A 21478-nucleotide genomic window follows, 5' to 3' on the forward strand; every position below is an offset into this window, starting at 1 on the left:
GAGTGTGTGGCATAATGATCAAAATTCATCTTGGTATGTTTAAACCATTTGTATATCTTGGCTTGATTTGGCAGCTGGCGGCTTTCAAATGTAAAAAAAATTTAAAAACAGACTGGAAAAGTGTACAGTAATGTAGCATTTGTGAATTCATAAATTGGTTTGAGTGGATGGAGCCAAGGTGGGACTAGAAAGCAGCAACTTATAATAGCTTGATCAATAGGTCTCTAAAACTAAACTTAATTAAAAAGAAAAATCTCATTAAAGGTTTGAAATAAGTATATTATAGTAAATGTATTAATTCTAATGACAATTGTAAATTCAGCTGTAAAAAGCTAACTTTGTACCCTTTCTCCATGAGGTTGTACAGTATATCAATTTAATTTCCAAATCACAACAACAAACATTAGACATAGCCTATAATAAGCAATTATATATCCAAAACATATCCAATTTATCCTATCCTTATTGTCAACTCAGTGTTGGGCAAGTTACTCAGAAATAATATCTATTACCTAGTTACTTATCATATAGGTTACTCCTTAAAAAAGTAAAATTAGCTACTCTAGCCCACTTATTACTGGGTGATATAACGCCACTCTCTCCCGATGAGTCCAAGCATCACTGGCAGTAGCGGCTGGAGTTTCTTTCTGAGTTTCACGTTGCTGTGTTGCTTTAGCTGATGATTAGCCTACGTCAATGTGGAATTGTTCGCGGTTGAAAGCTTTTTGCTGGTCGCACAAAGTTTACAACGGACAACAATGTTGCAATTCTTTGCAGCTGTTGAAAATACCTCTCCTCCCTGTTCTCCTGTCTTCCTTTTTGGCTAATAGCTGATAAGGTCCGGGGCAGCTTAGCTGCAGCGCAGTCGCGCATTCACATCACGGGTGGCGCGTTCAGTAGGGCAGCCTTAATATGATTAGTAACTGTAATAACATTACTGTTTTGGAGATAGTAATCTGCCACACGAGAGCAACTGTGGTTTATACTGCACAGGTGTGGAATGGGCAGCTGAACGCAAACGAACATCCTTGTTGATACTTGGAAAGGAAGAAAACTTTATGCACGTCAGCTTGTAGATGGCCACATTACTTTTTTATTTCACTCAGCCAGCCCCTTAAACCCCCCCCCCTCCCATCCCCCATTATTACAGATCTCTCACGTGGGTCAGAACACCACTATGCATAGAAGGGTATTGCTGCCACAGCAGAAAAAGAAAAACGGATCTGTATTTTGTCACAACACGGAATGTTATTGTTATAACAATTCATATTACAATACAAATGCTCACTTTATAACATGAATCGTTTTGTTATAACAATATGTTATAACATAAAACTCTTCACATTATAAAGTGATAACTTGTATTGTTATATGACTTGTTTTAACAAAACCTTATAATAAGATAAATTGTTTCTTGTTACAACGTGATAAGTTTGTATGTTGAAAATAACGTGAAAAACATTTGTTATAACAATAAACGTTATAACATGATACTGATCTGCTTACTTTTTTTTGGTGTGGCAGCAATATGCTGCCATATGTATGAGTCTTCAAAACTGCTATATCAACATAACTACCACTCCCAAGGCCCGGCCCAGCAATCAGCTGTGGCACTCCTGAGGCAGAACTAGGACAGAAAAGGAACAGCACAGGGAAACACATACAGCCATACCCCCTCCCCTTAAAACAAAGAATAACTTATTTGTCACACAATCTCATGTACAAAAACAAGTTCAAGTCAGCAAAGCATTCACCCTGTCTAAATGTGAACGTGTGAATATAAAGCAGGGTTTAAAAGACACCATGCAGCCTCTCTGGGATAAGTAAAGAAAAATAAAAACTGGAGTGTTCCTATAGACCTGGAGTGTTCCTATAGACCTGGGGGTCTATAGGACAGGCTGGCTGAGAATATGGGGGCTAGACAGCCGACTTGCTTGTATCACAAGGTCCCTACACAGAATTAAATACGCTCCACTGGACCCGAGTGAGCGTCTTGTCCCCGCCCCCCTCAACAAGGCACAGCATCCAACCTCATGCGCTCACACGCTGCGTGATCCCCATCACAAACCGAGAGCGGTGGCTCTGCTGAACCGATGGAGTAGTAGTACTCGTAGTAGTGGGAGTGCTCGCGGGTTCCTTTCGCCCTTTTCTCCTCCTTTTTTTATTCAATGGATTCGCCTTTTCTCTGGACTATTGCCTCATTCAATCGCGGTAAGTGAGTGTGATGCCTGCAGATGCTGTGGGGGAGAAATAAGAGGAAACGGGACTGTGCAGCTATTGTCTGTTGCTGAGGCAAGTTCGGACCTTTAATCAAGTCGCAGCGCGGGAGTCTCATTAGATACAACGAACCAAAGCACGCAATGGAAACGGTTTTGTGAGTGGAACGGATTTCCCCGCCGATTCAGTGAGAAATCTGTGTAGAATAGTCTTTTAATGATCGTAAAGTATCGATATCGGTATTTAGACAGACACCTGTCTCTAGCAGCAACAGTGACCGCCCTCCAGAGCGTATTTGCGCTCCCACAAATTTTTGCATCCCTCATTTTGAACAGTTAGGGAAATCTGTGCAAATGTTCAACCTTCGTTGCCGAGCAAATGTGTCTTCAGTCCAGCAAGAAAAATGTGGCCCAACTCCCCGCCCCCCCCCCCAACATCAGAGGGTGGCTGTTCCTCCTCAGCCAGCCCCCCTAGACGTGCACGGCGCAGTTTATGTCTTTCAGATCACTGAAAGACTGGAATCCCATGCTTATTAAGACGCCTTGATGAGCGGTTTAGGGTAACCTTGAAATTAATTCAGTGTAGCATGTGTCATCATCCTCCTCTGATTGCTTCTCCTATCATCATATTCAGTAAAGCAGTGTCAGATGTGCAGCCTTGGCCTTGGCTTGAATATGAGAACTGAATAGAGGAACCAAACCTCAGCTTCTGTTAGTGCCCTGAAAGGAAACAGCCTTCCAACACAATAATGCTGATAAGTCTGTTTTGGGCTTTGTAGACGCTAATAATGCACCTGCTTTCTGGACCAAATGCATCAGGAATATATTTTACTGTCAGCTTCAAGTTGTATGTAAGGTTGTTACAGTGACCGAAGAGTACAATTAAAAATCTGCGCTGAATAACAACAAAATTAATCAAATTTCTTGCAAATGTACGGTTGAGAGGTGTGGCAGATACAGTAGCCTAACCAAACGTAGAAGTAGCCAATGTTGCCCAAAGCTGTTGTCAAAAAAGTGCAGATTTTTTTTGAATCAGCTGGAATTTCAAATCTGCTTAGTTCACAGTGATGGGTATATATTGCCTTTGACTCTTCCTGACTGCATGTGTCCATGTTGCCATTTGTATTGAAACCTCCTTGTGGCCCTTGGCTGGGCATTGAAAATAAGATAGTATCACCCGAGCCAGAGAGGCACATATTTCTACCAGCTATTTTTAACTTGGACCTGTGAGCTTGTGGGTTTTGCTGTGTGTGTTTATATTTGACAGGTGTATTCATTGTCGTCCCTGTAGTATAGCAGGCAAGTGGTGTTATTCCGCAGACAGATGGCAGGTGGCTGGGCATCAGGTGAGCCTTTACTTGGCTGTCACCGGGGGCCTGCTGAATACAAGACACCTCTTGGCATACTCCTACAATGCCATTCTACATAATGTCGTCACAAGGTGTGTGTGTATGTTGTAGGTTTGAGTATGCAAATGTACCTTGCATACAATTGATCAAACACTCAATGGAATGCACATGGGGTTTTGTGTGTGAAAGGTGTACACTACTTATACAGAAGGCCTTGTTTTGCTTTAGGGGATGTGTGTGTGTTTGCACCCTTCCTTGAAAGGTTATGTCACTTTTGACCAATCAGATAACAAAATACACTGAGGTCACAATTACATCATCATGCCTGGAAATGACATTAACAGCAGAATCAAGTACACTACTGTGGGGTCTCAGTTTCTAACACTTATTTAACTAATCATGATTGATGCTGTTGTCATTATTCATTTTTCATCACAATTCTGGTCAACATCACCTTTTTATCAGATTCATCGATCATTCTTGGTATTATTATGTCACAATTTTGTTACCAGAATTTGTGTTTTTACAAGAATCAGTGTCAGTGTTGGTCACATTTCATTCATTTGATTATTCTTGTCCTGATCGACACATTTGGATCTTTAGTAGCTTAAAATTGAGGTAACACACTTTCTGAGGCTAACGCTGTCACCATCTGTGTTCTGAATTGGATTTATTGCTTCATTTTGAACCTGGAGAAAAGAATATGTTTTGTCATAGTTTCAGAATTGACTGTCATGCCTTCGGTATGGTTTAGGCTCTGCCACATTTCGCCTTGCAAGCCCAGCTTTTAGAATAAAGCTGCACTAAGAAAGATTTCTCCAAGTGATGGACAACGAAAGGTTTGCTGGCAACAGAGTACAGCATGCCATGAGATTTGTCAAAATGAAATTCAGCTCCAGTGTATGATTTCCTCTTCACATAGTGATTGATAAATCAAAACCATACCAAGTGAAATGTAACATGCTTCCTGAGCAGCAGTGAGTGAGCGCTCGGGGGGGAAACTGGATACACAAACATATGTTGCTACAGTGCACCTAACCCATGGAGAAAGAATCATATTAGTTGAAACGTGCTGTTTCCGAAATGTAATTACAACAAATTACAATGCTTAAACAGAGACACCGGCAGATGCCTTGTGTTATTAAAAAACAACAACCCACCAGACGGACATATTGTAGTGAGGCTGCAGGAAGGACTGACCTCTGAACTCACGTCTGATATCTAACGCCTCCTCCACTCCCACACTAGAGACTAACTATTGATTGTACATGCACACACATACATACATGCCCAGACTGCCACCACACACAAACCCTTTCCATGGTCCACTGATAGCAGGTATTTGATTAGCATTAGATGTGGGGGCAGCGTTATTAGTGCAGTGGGGGTGTCCTGATTGGGCAATAGATCTGTCACTATGATGTCTCTGGGGTAATGATTAGCCCTACAGTGAGATAAGGCCTTCCCCTGGAGGCTGAGCAGCCCTCCTCTTTATCTGTCTATAAGAAGTCTGATACACACAGGTGATATGGTGTCAGAGAGGAACAAGAAGAATGGGAACACTAACAGCCCCTCCATGAATATTTTTTGCTTGGTGCCAGAAGCCAGACAATAGAGTAGCAGCTAATGTGGCTAAACATCTATATTTACAAGGATGCTTGATTAATATGTGGCAAAAGTGGTATGTTGTTGGCTCAGATACAGGAATATAACCAGTATTTGTAGCATGCCAGAATGCAGCGTGAGCATCTCAGTCCAGACTCATGTATATAATTAGTCAGAATGGAAACGGGGGCTAATGGAGAAATACTTGAAATTGCAGCCAAATATCCCTGCTGGCTGAGAGCTCCAGTTGTGTGTGTGTTTTTTTTTAAAAAATCCATGGCAACTGACCATATTAAGGAGGAATTTGAGATAGCTAATTTACTTATTTGAGTACACACTGAAAACAGATCAGACGTTTCATTTAAAAATGTATACCACTACAGTTTGGTGAAGAGTAATACAATTTGTTTAATTATTCACCACTAGTTTCCATGAGAAGTCTCATAGTAATGTTTGTTTGTAATGAATCTTCTGTATTGACCTGCAGCAAGTTGAACTAATACATTTATTATAGGGATGTCCCGATCTGATACTTTTATTTTCCTAGATAATACAGTTGCACAGTGCACACTTAAAGTACATTAAATTGATTAAATTTCTCTCTTCTTTAAAAACTATCCTCCAGTGTGTGCAGCCGTTGCCTGAGTTACCTGAGTGAACTTGCTTTATTCTGTCAGGGCTCTACGCTAACCCATTTAAGAGCACAGTGAAGAATGTTTAAGTTACACAGAGTTTATTAAAAAACAATTTAATATAATCATACTTATACTACCTTTGTGTGCTACTTCTCCTTGTGTACAATTATGATGTCATACCAGTAGGGGACTATGATATTGAAGACCCTGGTATCCACACACACACACACACACACACACACACACATACACACACTCTGCATGGGCCCAAAATATTGTCAAACCTTTTAAAATTAAAAAAAGATTTTTTGAAATTTGACAGCAGTAAGATTAACTTGTACACTGTCCTCCTAAACTGTTTTTCTGGTTCACCGCTATATATTTTTAAGTAAACACAACCATCAAATATTCGCCTTTAATTTGGTTTACTACAGCGGTATAAAAAGATTGCTGTGGTTATATTGCAATAAACAGCTCAAAAATGCCGAAATAACTAGACAATGATGCTGATTTGTTTGACATATGAATTCATGCTTTGCCAGGTCTGTCAGCAAGATGACAAGCAAACAACTTTTAAAATGCTTGTTTTCTGTTTCATAGCCAAGCGCAATGAAATTAACAGAATTTGAGTATTTTTTTTCATGTCACTTTCTACTACATCACCACATCTCAAAGGGAAATATTGTAGCTACATTTTACTTTATCTGACAGCTTCAGTTACTAGTTACTTTAAAAAATAAACTTTTTTCACACAAAAAAATAGGATGTTTTGATATAAATTAAATTACATAACAGTTTATACAAGTCCAGCTAGTTGAACTACATCAGTTAGGCTAATTGACAGAAATTTAATTGGCAACTGTTAAAATCAAAATGCTGGGGAAAAAAACCTACAGTTATCGCATGCATCGGGTCTTGCGCTTCCAACTTCCACTCCATGTGTGCATCCATGTTGCCTGGTAACAAACGTGCTTGCAGCAGATCACGGAATTCACCCTGAAACAACACATTTTAATTTCGTATCGGCTTAATGGCTCTGGCATTTAGTAGGCTACAGAGAAATTGAATATAGTGGGACAACTTCGAGGGCGTTATCTCATAACTTACTTACTCAGCGTGAGGTGTGGCGTGTGAGCGCGTGAACTGGCTGAAATGCGCGTGTCTCAGGGTGAATGCGTGAGACTTGAGAGCCCTGCAACAGACACATATTTTTTTAGAACTTACCAGGTAGTTCAGCTTCTTCACTTACTTTTCTCCAAGCAATCTCCTCTTTTAACATTTTAATATACATTTTTGATTTAATTTTCCCATGAAAGAATGTGCTGTCTGCTTCTGCATATTTATAAAACACAAAGACAGGGAGAGACTTGTTGCAGACATTGATTGGCGTTTATAGTAGCCAATAGCGCTGAATGTGCGTTGAATTTGCATCCCCAGGGCTGACTCAGCTAATAAAGGACAGCTAGCAGCACGGCTAACCGAGCTAACTAGCTACAGATACAGTTTACATTTATGGTTTAGCAAAAAGTAAATGTGTCCATCAATAAACTCTGTAAATCACCTCGGTACTGTATTCCCTGTTGGTCTCCGTGTTCGGTCCCGCTCATGCTGTGTTTACTGGGAGGTGCTGAGCGCAGTGTCGTTGACCACTCGCTCTGCTCCGGTTCTGGGGCGACGCTCTCTAACGTTATCCCGGCCTGTAAACTTTCTTGAGTAGAGGTGTAACGTTAAACGCAAAACACTCCCCAGGTGCTCCGAGCTCTCAGTCCGGGCTGAGACAGCAATGACCACTAGGCTAACTGAGCTAATTATATAACAGCAGCTAGTTAGCCGCGGTCAGTGGTTACTTTAGCAACAACAAGTAACACTTTCTGTTCATCAGCAACCTCCGTAAATCACAGAGAGTTGAGGCAGGGAACTTTATTGTTCATTTTATGATGCCCAACTGTTCCAGCGTTGCCTTTGTAGACAGGAGGACGCAGGCAGCGAGGCAGCTGACTTGCAATGTTAACAGAGCTGTCAACTGTGTGTATAGCCACAGAACTAACTTGATGGGAAAACTGATTGTGCACTGTAGCACAATAGTAACAATCTCTTTGAAAAGGCAGATCGTGGAGACTTTTTAATCGTTCATGATCAAATATTGTAACATCGCCTACCCCTATAGTTAAGACACTGATCAGTCTAGATAGTGTAACAGGGTAGGACCACAAACCAAAAGCAAGAACAACAAACATTAACTTGATGGGATTACTCTTCATCTTTCCAGGGCAATCACTGCAAAAGTGTGTGTGTCATTTTCATTAAACCAGCAGTGATTATTGATTTCAGAACTTTGTTTTTTACATTTTTATGATGAGTGGTTTATTAATCAATTGGCGGTGGTCTTTGTGTCTTCTAGAGGCATAAAGTGACAAGAGCAGGTTAGATAAAAAGGTCAAAACTCATTAATAGTGTCTTTGAGCTCTGAGTGCCTAAAATAGTTGTAGTAGTAGTAATAAGGGATACATTACAAAAACTAAAGTAAAACAAGTCCAAATAAAACATTGTGTATATACTTTAAATTAAATGACTGCATGAGAGGCGATGAGACGCTGCATTAGCATGATATTGTGGGAATATTGAGAAATCCCAGAAGTAAATAGTAAATGGACTAAACTTGTATAGTGCCTTTCTTCCGACCACTCAAAGCACTTTCCGCTGCATGTCACATTCACAACATTCACACACACTAATACACAGGCACAGCCTTCGGGAGTGATTTGGGGTTCAGTATCTTGCCCAAGGACACTTCGACATGCGGGCTGGGGGAGGCCGGGGATCAAACAGCTGATCTTCTGATTAGTGGGCGATCCGCTTTACCTCTAAGCCAAAGCCGCCCCAAAAGGGAAAGACTTATTTGTTTCCAGCCGGGTCAGGAGAACGGTGTTGCGATGGTTCTGATGGCTGTGATTGGGCTGAAAAATATCTGAACCCTCAGAGATCAAGAGCTTGTTTGATCTAAATATAGGAGCTGGAGATGTTACAAGGCATGAGAAAAACTTGCCCAGCATCATTCAGCATTCAACACACGGAGTGAAAACACACACACTCACAAGCCTCTGAGCAATTGTGTAAATGCATTTTCCCAACTTAAAAATTTACATACATACATATTTACCTGAAGCATTTGCAGTTGTTGACCAAATGGCATTTGATGGGATGGAAAGCGATAACCTCCATTTCTGCTGGATAAATTCACTACAGGAGCTTATCCAAAACTGTTTAATCTATAAATATAATTTCATTGAATTAAGTCAACAAAAGAAGATGGTATTGAGAAGGTACCAAAAGTAAAAAAAAAGAAGAACAGAACCAAGTGTAAACAGAAAAGCATTGACCTCAATTCAGTAAGATGTCACTGCACTGTGTTTATTCAGTAGGAATATTTTAATGAAGTAGGTGGTGATGAAAATTGACTGTTTTTCCATGAGCTGACAGAGATATGACAATTAGGCAATTGAGCTTCAGAGACAAATACCACTTTGCTTAATCAGGAAAGACATGTGGGTGAAACTCAGGTCAGCAGCTGATTCAAAACCTTTATATGTGGAAAATACAGAAATGTGTTTGCAGACTTTTAAGGCTGTACGTGTGAGCGTTTTGCTGTTTAGCAACATCTGAAGAAAGAAGCTTAATATCACCTCTGCTTTTCTCTGCTGCTTCCTTAGGGCTGGGCGATATGGCCAAAAAGTCATATCCCGGTACTGTTAGGCAGAATTCCGGTATAAAATATATATCGGTATTTTCTGCTAAAAAACCTGGAGGACATAATACAACATCTGAAATCCTCCTCATGCTGCCTCGATATTCTGCCAACAGGTTTTTTCAAAAATGTTTCTAAATGCATGGCCTCAGATTTACTACAAATTGTCAACATGTCTCTTCTCTCAGGTTTTTTCCCACAGGCCCTGAAAACTGCAGTCACTCTTAAAAAAGAGCAATTATAGGCCCATATCAAATCTCCCAATTTTAAGTAAAATCATTGAAAAAGCTGTTTTTCAACAGCTTAGTGCTTTCTTGGCACTAAATAACTGTTTTGATGTCTTCCAGTCAGGTTTTCGACCATACCACAGCACTGAGACGGCTCTTGTTAAGGTCTTCAATGACATCCATTTAAACACTGACAGTGGCAGAATTTCAGTCTTAGTATTATTGTATCTCAGTGCTGCATTCGACATGGTCGACCACAACATATTACTAGACAGACTTGAAAACTGGGTTGGACTTTCTGGCACAGTACTAAAATGGTTTGAATCCTACTTAAAGGACAGGGACTACTTTGTGTCTATAGGTAATTACACATCTGAGCTGATAAAAATGACATGTGGAGTTCCCCAAGGCTCCATTCTGGGACCTCTTTTGTTTAACATTTACATGCTTCCACTGGCTCAGATTATGAAAAACAACAAAATATGTTACCATAATTATGCAGATGACACACAGATTTACATAACCATTTCACCAGGGGACTATGATCCCATACAGGCGCTGAGTAACTGTATTGAGCAGGTCAACGATTGGATGTGCCAGAATTTTCTTCAATTGAACAAGGATAAAACTGAAGTTATTGTTTTTGGAGCCAGGAGGAACGATTGAAAGTCAGTGCTCGACTTCAATCCGTAATGTTAAGAACCACAAATCAAGCCAGAAATCTTGTTGTGGTCATGGACTCAGACCTGAATTTGAGGAGCCATATTAAGACAATTACAAAGTCAGCCTACTATCACCTGAAGAATATATCAAGGAGTAAAGGACTTATGTCTCAGCAGGACCTGGAAAAGCTTATCCATGCATTTATCTTCAGTCGACTTGACTACTGTAACAGTGTCCTTACAGGGCTCCCTAAGAAATCCACCAGACAGCTGCAGCTGATTCAGAACGCTGCTGATCAAGTCCTCACTAAGACCAAAAAGGTGGATCACATCACTCTAGTTCTGAGGTCTTTACATTGGCTTCCTGTATGTCAAAGAATTGATTTCAAAATCCTGCTGTTAGTTTATAAAGCACTAAATGGTTTAGGCCAAAATACATTTCTGATCTTCTGCTCCGTTACGAACCATCCAGACCTCTCAGGTCGTCTGGGGCAGGTCTGCTTTCTGTCCCCAGAGTCAAAACTAAACAAGGAGAAGCAGCGTAGCAGCGTATCATGCTCCGTATATTTGGAACAAACTCCCAGATAACCGCAGGTCTGCTGAAACAGTCAGTTCTTTTAAATTAAGACTGAAGACTTTTCTTTTTACCATTGATTTTAATTAAATATTTAAGATTTTTCTTTTTATTGATAACTTACACTGCACTGTAACTTTTACTGTCCTGTTTTCTTTTTCTTTGTTTTTAGCTTATCATTGCTTTTATCCATTTAACTCTTTTAACCCTGAATGTAACCCTAAAAATATTAACCCCCCTCCCCAGCCCGCTTAGCAAGGCTGGGGAGGGGGGGTTAATATTTTTAGTTAGCTTAGCTTGTTTCTTATTTCACCGTTTTAATTATACTTCATTCTCCATCTTAAGTATCACTCACTTATTGAATTCGCCTCCTTCAGTTCTCTTCACACTCAGATCTAACGTACCTCTGCTGCAAACAGCCATTACCAGTACCAGCTCAACTTGCCTCTACTCGGTTTGGCCTTCCTCTGTTTTCCATTGCAGATGGTACCCAGAGAGAGTGCCCCTCACTGTAGCTTGTCGTTATAGCGACGCCACACACAACTGCCGCGACGTAATGTTCAATGCGACACACACACCAGTGACCCACACACAACTGTCTCTTGATTTTAGTTAAAACGTTTCAACATTACTCAGAATGTTAAGACAGGTAAGACGGAGGTGACAGGAAAAAAGTACCTGGTAGCAAAGTACAACAACTTTTACACAATGGAAAACCAAAAAAGGCGAGTCGAGCTGGCACCGTGCAGTGGAAAAGGGGCTTTACCGTCTCTCTCTCCCTGTATGTCCGCTTCGGTGACTTTCTCCATCAGTAGTAGGCTAGGCTGTTTAAAGTCAACGAAAAAACAGAACTTGTCTTCTGGACTTGTCTTCCTGTGATTCACTTTACAGCAGCAGCTGAGCTGCATGTTGAGGAGGCGTGTTGACAACGTAGCCTTTCAAAACAAAACCAACGTGGTAGCTAACGAATAACATCTGACTGGTGTGTTCACTGTTGCTTTACCCCGTCTGCTCTTATAATATAGATAAATATCCACAGTGTCACGACTTGTAACGTAATCACCGTGTTTCTCTGATAAATGCTACAATGTGTACAAAGTGTATGTGTGGGAAACACTGAATGAACCGTGTTTTTTTTTTTACAAGACAGGTCTTTAACAGTGTCGACCAGCACCGTGTCTCCCTCCCTCTTGTTAGAGAGTTTGTGAGTAGACGGCTGCGTGCAGACGCACAGTGAGGGGCGGGTCTGCGTGAAATTATATCGGTATACCTCATATACTGATATACCGCCCAGCCCTATGCCTCCTCATGTCTGGCTTCTTTTTCTCTCATACTGCAAAGTAACTCTCTCTGGATAAATGTTTTTTGGTTAGTTTGAGAACTTTAGAAACTTTCTTTTCTAAAAGGAAATTCTCTTTCTGATATCATCTTACTTCTGTGTTTGACATTCTTGTGCTCTCTACTGCATATTGTTGCCAGGCGTCAGGCGGATTTTCTAGCTAAGCCTTCTGTCAGAAAGACAAAAAAAAGAATTCCCATAGCAATCCCTCACAATCAAGTGTTGATGCTAATCCACAAGTTATTTTTATCATTGCTGGTGCAAAGACAACACAACTTAATTCAGACTTTGTGCGGTGGTAGGACATGAATTAGATACTAACCTTCATCGTGGTTAGCATTGTTTTCATTATAATCTAAAGAAACAGTCACAACATATATTAAAGAGACACAGGAAGTTTCCATCATTTATTTTTTCAAAGATATAGGTCTCCGGAATACTATACAAGAGTATACCACCGATTTAATATTGGACTTCTATGACATGGTCGGACTCATGTTGAGATGAAAAAAAAAATCAAAAGTAATGCAGCTGAACCTTTGTTATCCCACACATTTTTGTTTATTGCCTAATCCTGGCGGCTACATTACCCACAATGCAACTTGATCTCCAACAGTTCCAACACAGATTTGTGTTTGTTTTGACGGATAGAATGTGTGCAATAAAAAAAGACCAAATCTCTCGTTCTGCTGCATCAAATTTGATACTTTTTCCCCCCCAAACTGTCCAATGTGGATCTGACAGTGTTAAAAAAGTTACAAGAAAGCAATGCTTAAAAAGTGGAGTACCCTTTTAAATTGATCTTTGGGGAGCTTTTGTGATTTTTTTCTAATCTTACTAGCTACGTGATCATCTCCCCAGCTTCCCACAACCGAACACTGGCAATTAATTATGTGTGTTCGTTGGAATGCGTGACCAACCCGAGGGCTTGAACCTCTGTAGGAAGTCTCTCTAGGAATCAATGAGTGCTTTGCTTCTGCACCTTCTGTGTGTCAGTACAGTGAGTTAATGAGATTTGATTGCTAATGCAAACTAAGTTGTTGAATATCTTCAGTAAGGTAAAAGCTCAGTATCAATTCTGTGAACACGAGTTAAGATGTGGCATGGCTACTTTGTTTATTCAAGCCATTTTTTTAAATATAAATTGTACTAGTAATTGATTTTGTTTGCAAAGTAACTGACACAATTAAAGATATTGGATATCTTCACCCAATGTATGCTACAGTATGAGCATCTTCAGTTTGAAACTCTAAAATCCATAAACTGCATGTTGAACCCTAAATATAACTGTCCATATGTGCAAATGTTAGGTGTAGGCTATGTGGAGGCGCCAAGAACTGTGGCTGCCAGTAAGAAGAGAAACCATTTATAAAGATTTGCCTGTAACTCCTGCTGAAAATGACAAGCAGCATGTCCCAAAAGAGGTTGCAAAAATTCTTCTCCCTCAAATGAACCATTTTTTAAAACAGGATTTTCACCTCACTTTCTTTTCCCGCATGTCTTTCTCATGTCTTTTCTGGCTCTTTCTCACTCTCCCGGTCATTTTTCTCTATCCGCTGTGAGTCACTATCCTGTCTGATGTTTAGCTCTGAACAGAGATACAAGAGGAAAGATGATTAGATTTCATGATTAACACACATAAGTGTATGCGTGCATGTGCATGATAGAGGGAGTTCATCACAGCCTGACAAAATGTGGAATGATATTCTTCTAAAAGGTGGTTCAGGGGAAGATTGTGACCCTTCCATCCATGGGAGATTTTAGACAAATTAAACAAGAGCGTAGCGCAAATGTATGATTTGTCAGCAAATTCTTTGTGAGAAAACCCCTTATTTGGTTTAACATAGTCTATAGAAAAAAATAGATTGATTTACCACAAATGACTTTTAAGAAAGCCACAGGGAAGTATGACAACTGACTATTTATAGCAACAAAGATGCTCTGTTGGCAAGAGTGGAAGCCATGGAGCAGCTCTGTGTCTGTGTGAGGGAGTGTGTGCAGTCTGTGTGCAGTATATACCTTGTTTGTCCTGAACCTTTTCCTCAGTTGTGATTTCAGGAATTAGTATTGAGGACAAAGTGATTTACGATTAATAAGGTTTGTATAATAAATGAAAATAACCATTTGGTGACAGCAGGAGCATTTTCAGCATGCAACAACTCTGATTATTTTTCTGTAGTTAAATCAAAAAGAGTGTAGGTTAGGTTTGGACACAGACTGGTATGCTGAGTTGGCACACTTCCCAGCAAAACATGCTTCTCAGTTTTCATGCAAAAATACCCCATCAAAATAAATTGAGGCTTCTGTAACTGTGCATAGCACTTCAACAACATCAAACATAAGTGATTTTGATAACCATCTCTACACCAACCTGTGGAAAGCAGCTAAGGTAATATTACTGTAATATTAATACATACAGTGGGATCGCATTTAAACAGGTCTGCAAGTCCCAGTCAAAAGTACCACTCTCATATCTTTCCATTAAATATAAGCCTACACCAATGGGTTAGCTTAGCTTAGCATAAAGACTGGAAACACAGGGAAATGGCTCGCCTGGCTTTATCCAAATCAACCTACCAGCATCTCTAAAGTTCACCAACAAACACTTTTCATTAACAAAGTCTAGGGATACTGACTGCTTCACCCTGTTTGTCTTTGTACTAAGCTAACTGGTTGTTTGCTGTAGCTTCACATTTATCCTAAAGAAACAAGAGTGGTATCTATCTTGTCATCTAACTGTCTGCAAGAATGCATATAACAAGTTTGACAAGTTTTTCGAGATGTTTTTCCTTCCTCATGTCTCTGGTTTTCTCTGAGGCTGCAATGTCATTTATAGATTTGCGATTTTATTTCCTGTTTAATCAATGAATCTATAAACTATAAAAAGAAAAAAATGGTCCATCACAAGTTCCCGGGGCTGACCTTAGGGTGACACTTAAAGATTGCTTTTTATGTCCTACCAACAGACCAAAACCTCAAATATTGCATTTGCGGTGTGCATGCACAACATGCAGGGAAAGCTACAAATCCTCACATTTAATGAGCTGAAATCAGTGACTTGAAATAAGAGTTTATTTTTTTAATTATTTCAGCACTAGCACTAGCACTACTTTCCTCTCATATAATGAATCATACACCAGGTTGGTTTAAAGGCTGAAATTGTTCTTATAGTTACGAAGGCAGCTTTAAAATTCTGACCTTAGTAAGAGTTCAATAACCAATGCTCCTGTTCAAGTACAGAAGGAGAGAAGGGCACAGGGCCACGCCACCAATATGCAGGCGGTGATAACAGAAGGTAATATTTCATTTTCCATTCCCAGCGTTTGACTCTGAGCTCTATAGCCGACTGTCATTGTGACAGTTTAGTCACATTCAGACAGTCATCACAGTCGGACAGAACAACTTGGCAGGAGACCAGGAGATGGTCAATCAGAGGATATTTCACAGTCCGCTCTTGCTGTCTCTGAGAGGACAGCAGTCACGTCTAGACAAAGTCATCACACGCTGGCTGAGTGGAGAGGAGATACTGATGGATCCTGACAAGGCCTCTGGGCTGCACGTTTGATGAGCTCGCCCCTAGGAAGACGATCTGATCACCTTTCATCTGACTGCAATCAACTGCCTCGTGGAATTGGAAGAAAAATGGTCCTTGGTTATGATCTTTGGAACTTCTTTTGAAACAGTGATGTCCCGAGGCTAGAAGAAGAGAGAAATCACGTTAGGACTTGACTGTGACTATGTCCGCAGTAACTCCTCAGAGCTATGAGGCTGTTCTGGTGAGTGAGAAATAAATGAATGTAGTGTAAACTCTTTGACATTGAGTGCGGCCCCCTTAAATTTTCTGATTCAAATCATCTGTCACAGAGCCCCTGGTCAAATCATCAAGCTCCCGGTCCAACTGTCAATTTGCCAGTTTTTATTTTTTTGGTCTGTTCCCTCCGCTGCATTGCCCACAGAACAAGATAAAATTAAAGCTTAGACTGCACAGTTTGGATTCTCTCAAAAATAGTCCACAACTCCCAGAAGACATCTTAGTAGCCACTTTGAGCTCAAAAAGGATAATATTTGCCAATGATTTTAAGCAAATCACAAAGATCTCCTATTTTCCAGGAAAGGTCATAGCTGTTGATTTTGTGCTAAAATCTTGCTTCTAGAACTAAATCCTGTGGTTGGTCTGGTTTGCTATAACTCCGTGAACAAATTGCACCAGATTCAGATTGGAAACAGCACGAGGCACACTGGTTTAGATGGCATCGACCCAGTTCTTGCGTCTGTGCAATAGTTTGATTGACAGCTTTCACTCCAGCCTAAGCAAACTGAACCAATCAGGCAAACGCACAAGAGTTCGCTTGAACCATACCAAACAGGTTAGGTGTGAAAGCGCCCTTAATCAGTTTTCTGAAACTAATGATTGTGCAAGTGTAAAGTTAAAATGCAGTTAATTGGATGGATGGATGGATGGATGGATGGACATTACAGGAGGCGGTGCGGTGCTGCAGTGGGTAGCGCACCTTCTTGCTCTGCCTCACAACAAGAAGGTCGTGGGTTCAAACCGCGGTTGCCTTTCTGTGTGGAGTTTGCATGTTGTCTGCATGGGTTCTCTCTGGGTGCTTCAACTTACTCCCACCATCCAAAGACATGCAGACTAGGTTAATTGGTGACCCTAAATTGTCCTTGTGTGAGTGTGACTGGTGGTTTGTCTATGTGTGTCCCTGTGATGGATTGCCGACCTGTCCAGGGTGTACCTCACCTTTCGGTTGATGTCAGCTAGAATTGGCTACAGCCCCCCCCCCCCCCCCCCCCCCCCCCTATCCTGTACGCAGGATAAGCGGTTGACGATGGATGGACTACGTTACAGGTGTAACGGCTGTGCTTCACATTATCATTGTGGGAAAACAATTTTATTGCATTGTGACTTATCCATTTAGCCCATCCCCTTGTGGCTCAGGAGGTGGAGCAGGTTGCCCGTTAATTGGAAGATCGGTGCTTCAATCCCCGGCTCCTCCAGGAACTACTGAACCCCGAATTGCCTCTGGTGGTTGTATGAATGTGTGTGAATGTTAGTTTCTGTTTGAGCACTTAGGCTCTGTGCATGAATGTGAGTGAATGGTGAATGTAATGTAGCGTAAAAGCACTTTTGAGTGGTCGCAAAGACTAGAAAGGCGCTATACAAATATAGAGCATTTACATTTGTTGATGTGTTGTGTTCCAATTTGAACAATGCTGTCGATTGACAGAAAAACTCAAGCAAATCTAGTCTTTTCCACCAAGATTTGAAATCACAGTTGGCTACATGAACTGTTTCCATTTGACTGGCTTGATAAAATCATGGTTCAGTGGAGCAAGCTGCAGGAATTATGAATAATTTAATTCCTGTTGGTGGTTGTAGAGAAAAAAATAAAACAAATGCCACATATCTTGGAGTATCACAAGTGAAAAGGTATAAATCTGATTTCTATGGTAATTTAATTTTGGGGGCTTTTTGTACCAGATTATAAGCATGACTACTCAATGTCCTCTGTGGATAATGCTTCCCCACCTGCCATAATCTGAAAAGTCACTGAGTCACTGGAGGCTGATTACGCTGTTAATGTGCTCTGAGACGGATGTCTAGTAGTAGTGTTTTTTTTTGTTTTTGTTTTTTCGTGGATTTATTGAATGCAACAAAATTTACATGGCATGTGAGACTTTTCACATGGGCACTTGCAGTTTTAGCGAACTGTTAGACCATCCATCAACTGGAAAACCTTAGTTCAACCTCACCTGACAGCAATCTACCCTGCTGAAGTGCCCTTCAACAGTCTCTACCCTGTTGCTGACAGGTTCTTCTGTGGGTGAATAAAAATGTTAATTCTGCAGCTTTATCACCTGAAATCACACATGCACAGGTGTTAAACATTTTAAGTATCACATGGCAGGATGGCAGGCCTTTGTGTTGATTTGCGTTTCATATACAAGACACCAAACAGACTTTTGCTGAACCTTTATTCCTCATTAAGCTGAGAGACTGGTGGTCTGATTGTTTCCATCTAATGTCAGGTTGATTAGGCTGGATTTAATGTTAAATGAGATGGGACAGGCACTTAGGGACTGATTAGACCTGCCAGCATCACTGACTGCCTGTGCCTAATGACTCAGTGAGATGTGAAGTGTTTGGTTTCAAATTGGGATGAGTGTGTCACTGGTGTTTTCCTCTGTCACTAGAACTTCATGTGAGGTGCCCAGTAGCAGGTGGAACTTTGAGGACTGTGCTATGATACAACTGCTCCAAGTAACTGTCATAATACTGCTGCTGTCACTGTATAACTAAATCATCAACACTGACCAGCGTTATACACAGAGCTTAGTGAACTCTTCCTGACATGCAACAACTACTCTGCTGTAACAGATGGGGGTGTTTCCTTGACTTACTAACCTAACTAATTTAATTTCATTCATTTTCACATTTCTACATTTGTAGATGAACATCAAGATACTCCTGGTTCAGTTGCAAGTTGCAAGAGTTTGAGCAAACGGTTCAGTGATGTTTAAATGTCAGGTTATGGAGTTAGTTGCTCACAATCAAAGGTAACACTTAATCACTTACTTGAGTTGTTAACAGAAGCACGCAGGGCAACACAAAAATAATAAAAGGCAGGTAAAAGTCCTCCAAGAACAATTCCAAGAAGAGTAGTTCAATAAAACAACAATGAAAAAGTCTGGTGCAAGTCTGGTCACTTGGACCAAAGCAGGAACACGGGGAGAAACACAGAGATGCCGGTAAAACACAGTACACAAGTGGCTAATAAACTAATGAAACGCAGGCTGAAAATAAAGGGGAAAACACAGGAAGACAGGAAGTAAAACAAAACATGACACATGACTATCAGGACTAAACAGGAAGTAACTAAACTAAAATGTGACAATATCAATCTTTTCACCAATCTCTTAGCAAGAAAGTGAATAAGAGTATTTCCCAAAATGTCTAACTATTGCTTATCAATAAATCTTGACTGTTGGATGGTAATTGAAGTACTAATTGAGGTGTAGTTAGAATAATTTAAACAGTAGGAAAGTGCGATTTAAATCCTCAAGCAGCTGACAAGATATACAGTACACGTACAATATATTTAGCTAGTATACCTTAATAAATTATTTTAGTATTTTTAAACCTGGGCACTATGTTCATATATTTTGGTGTCGAAATGAATCAGCTGGCTGATGCCAGCCGACATTATCCTTTAATTTAACCCTTTACCTAAGCTATCTCTTACAAATGTTCCTGCTTCTGCAGAATTATGATGTAGTGATGTTAAATACAAGAAAGGATGACTGACGAATTTCATTGTCTGTTCTGTTCACTATTTGTCTGACTGATTCTTGAGTTTGACTTTGTTTTTTGTTGCTGAAATTTTCTCTTGACTTTATTACATTGGTAGACAAATAAGTTACTAATCAGACAAATGCTAAAGAAAAAATTCAACAAAAATGGACAGTATCTGAACTGTATGTGATAAGCAGAGGCGCATATGCAGTGACAATGACACAAAACATGTATCTATAAGTTCTATATAGATTTTCCATGTTTGCACTGGTGTCGCATTTGAGCTCTGTGAGATTCTGACTAAATCCTTGTTATGACCCCGACTCTTTTGTCCCAGATTTTTGTTGAATTTTGTGCTGCTTTGTTCAGATAAGAGTGTTTTATGACAAATACTCAAGCCTAAAACCCATTTTTAGGTTGAGAACTGCTATTAACTACCATACAGTTGCATATAAAATGCAACAAAGGTGGCAATGTTATCAACATTTGAAATAAATAGAAATACCAAATACAAATATTGTGTTGATATTCAACTGAACCTGGCTCAGTCGTCTCTCCAGTGGTTAAAATGAGCCAGTGTTCAAGGACAATTCACTATCTAGTACAAAAAACAAAACATCAGTTGGTAAAAAACAGTTTTAAATGTAGAATTTGGAACGCTTCACTGCCCCCTTTCTCTCCAACTTGGCTCCACAACAATCCTCCTCCTCTACACACTCCTCTCCATATTCGCTGCCTTTCATTATTCAGAACTGCACAGGAGGACAAGAAAGAGCTCTCAAATCAGACACAATATTACTGTTTAATGGGGAATTAAGTAAGATTACAGCCCTGTGACACATTTATGAGCATTAAATATCTGCAGGGGGGTCATAGCTATGTTGATTAATACCAATAACTCAACAATTACCACAGCAGAAACTGGAATTTCTGTCTTTCCATAGTACCTTTTAAAACCTACCTAATCAATATCCGCTGAAATTGCAGGACACGTGCCACTTGCACTGTCAGTTCTCTGGAAATAAAATAATGCTATGCTAAGTAAATGACAAGCCATTCCAGCTCAGCTACTATTCCCCTATTTGTTGCATATTTCTATTTGATTCCCACTCTCACCAAGGAGCCCACTGGTGTCCATGGGGAAATGACATGTAATTGTTTATGACAATTAGAAGCTATAATGAAATGCAGTAAAACACGATGACAGGAGAACAGAAGCAGTGCCAGATAATGTGTTTGAGTGTGGGGATCAGTTTTATCTGTGTGGTTGCAGTCTCTGCACGTCGGACAGAGCCAGAGAGAGGAGTTCACGATACATTTTTAAACCACTGTGATTTTTTATTCTGAATTCACTTTTGTTGTATGTTATTTTCCAATACAAACAAGAACAGAGCAAAATGTCATCATCAGAATGCATCTAATGAAAAGCAGAGAATGCAGCCATTGCTCAGTTTAAGCGTTACCCAAGGGTTTAAAGTAATTAGGATACAGAAACTAGCTAGTTTTTGTCACCAAGGTCCACAAAGTCTGGATTTACCCCGACCCTCCCCCTTTCCACCTGATCCCTACTCATCGCCTTGCAGGCAGTGAGTGCAATGGGCCCTGGTTGCTCTTGGAGCTACAAGAAGAAGTGCAATTACTCGATTAATCAATTCATGGAGTGACAGAAAATTCTTCACTAAGACTAGATTAATTATTTTTTGTATAAAAATGCCAAACCTTTCCTGGCTCTAGTTTATCAGATATAAGGATTTGCTGTGTTATATTATTGCAAATTGAATTAATGCTACAAGCAGTGTTGGACGGGCCCTTGCACCGCGACG

The 21478-nt window shown here is 40.2% G+C and overlaps 1 protein-coding gene across 3 annotated transcripts in view; it reads left to right on the forward strand.

The window, feature by feature from the left end:
• The first annotated feature begins 2028 nt into the window (after nucleotides 1-2028).
• plppr1 (phospholipid phosphatase related 1) overlaps nucleotides 2029-21478 on the forward strand; it is a 55575-nt gene continuing 36125 nt past the window's right edge. The window contains exon 1 of one of the 3 annotated variants that reach the window (XM_038734614.1): nucleotides 2029-2211. The gene's annotated coding sequence lies outside the window, so the exon portion shown is untranslated. The remainder of the gene's footprint in view (nucleotides 2212-21478) is intronic. The other 2 variants (XM_038734616.1, XM_038734615.1) reach the window with 2 other exon arrangements.

Source organism: Micropterus salmoides, unplaced genomic scaffold, assembly GCF_014851395.1.
Source record: "Micropterus salmoides isolate LMB-PRFRI ecotype aquatic unplaced genomic scaffold, ASM1485139v1 Ms_hic_scaffold_20, whole genome shotgun sequence".
Lineage (NCBI taxonomy): Eukaryota > Metazoa > Chordata > Actinopteri > Centrarchiformes > Centrarchidae > Micropterus > Micropterus salmoides.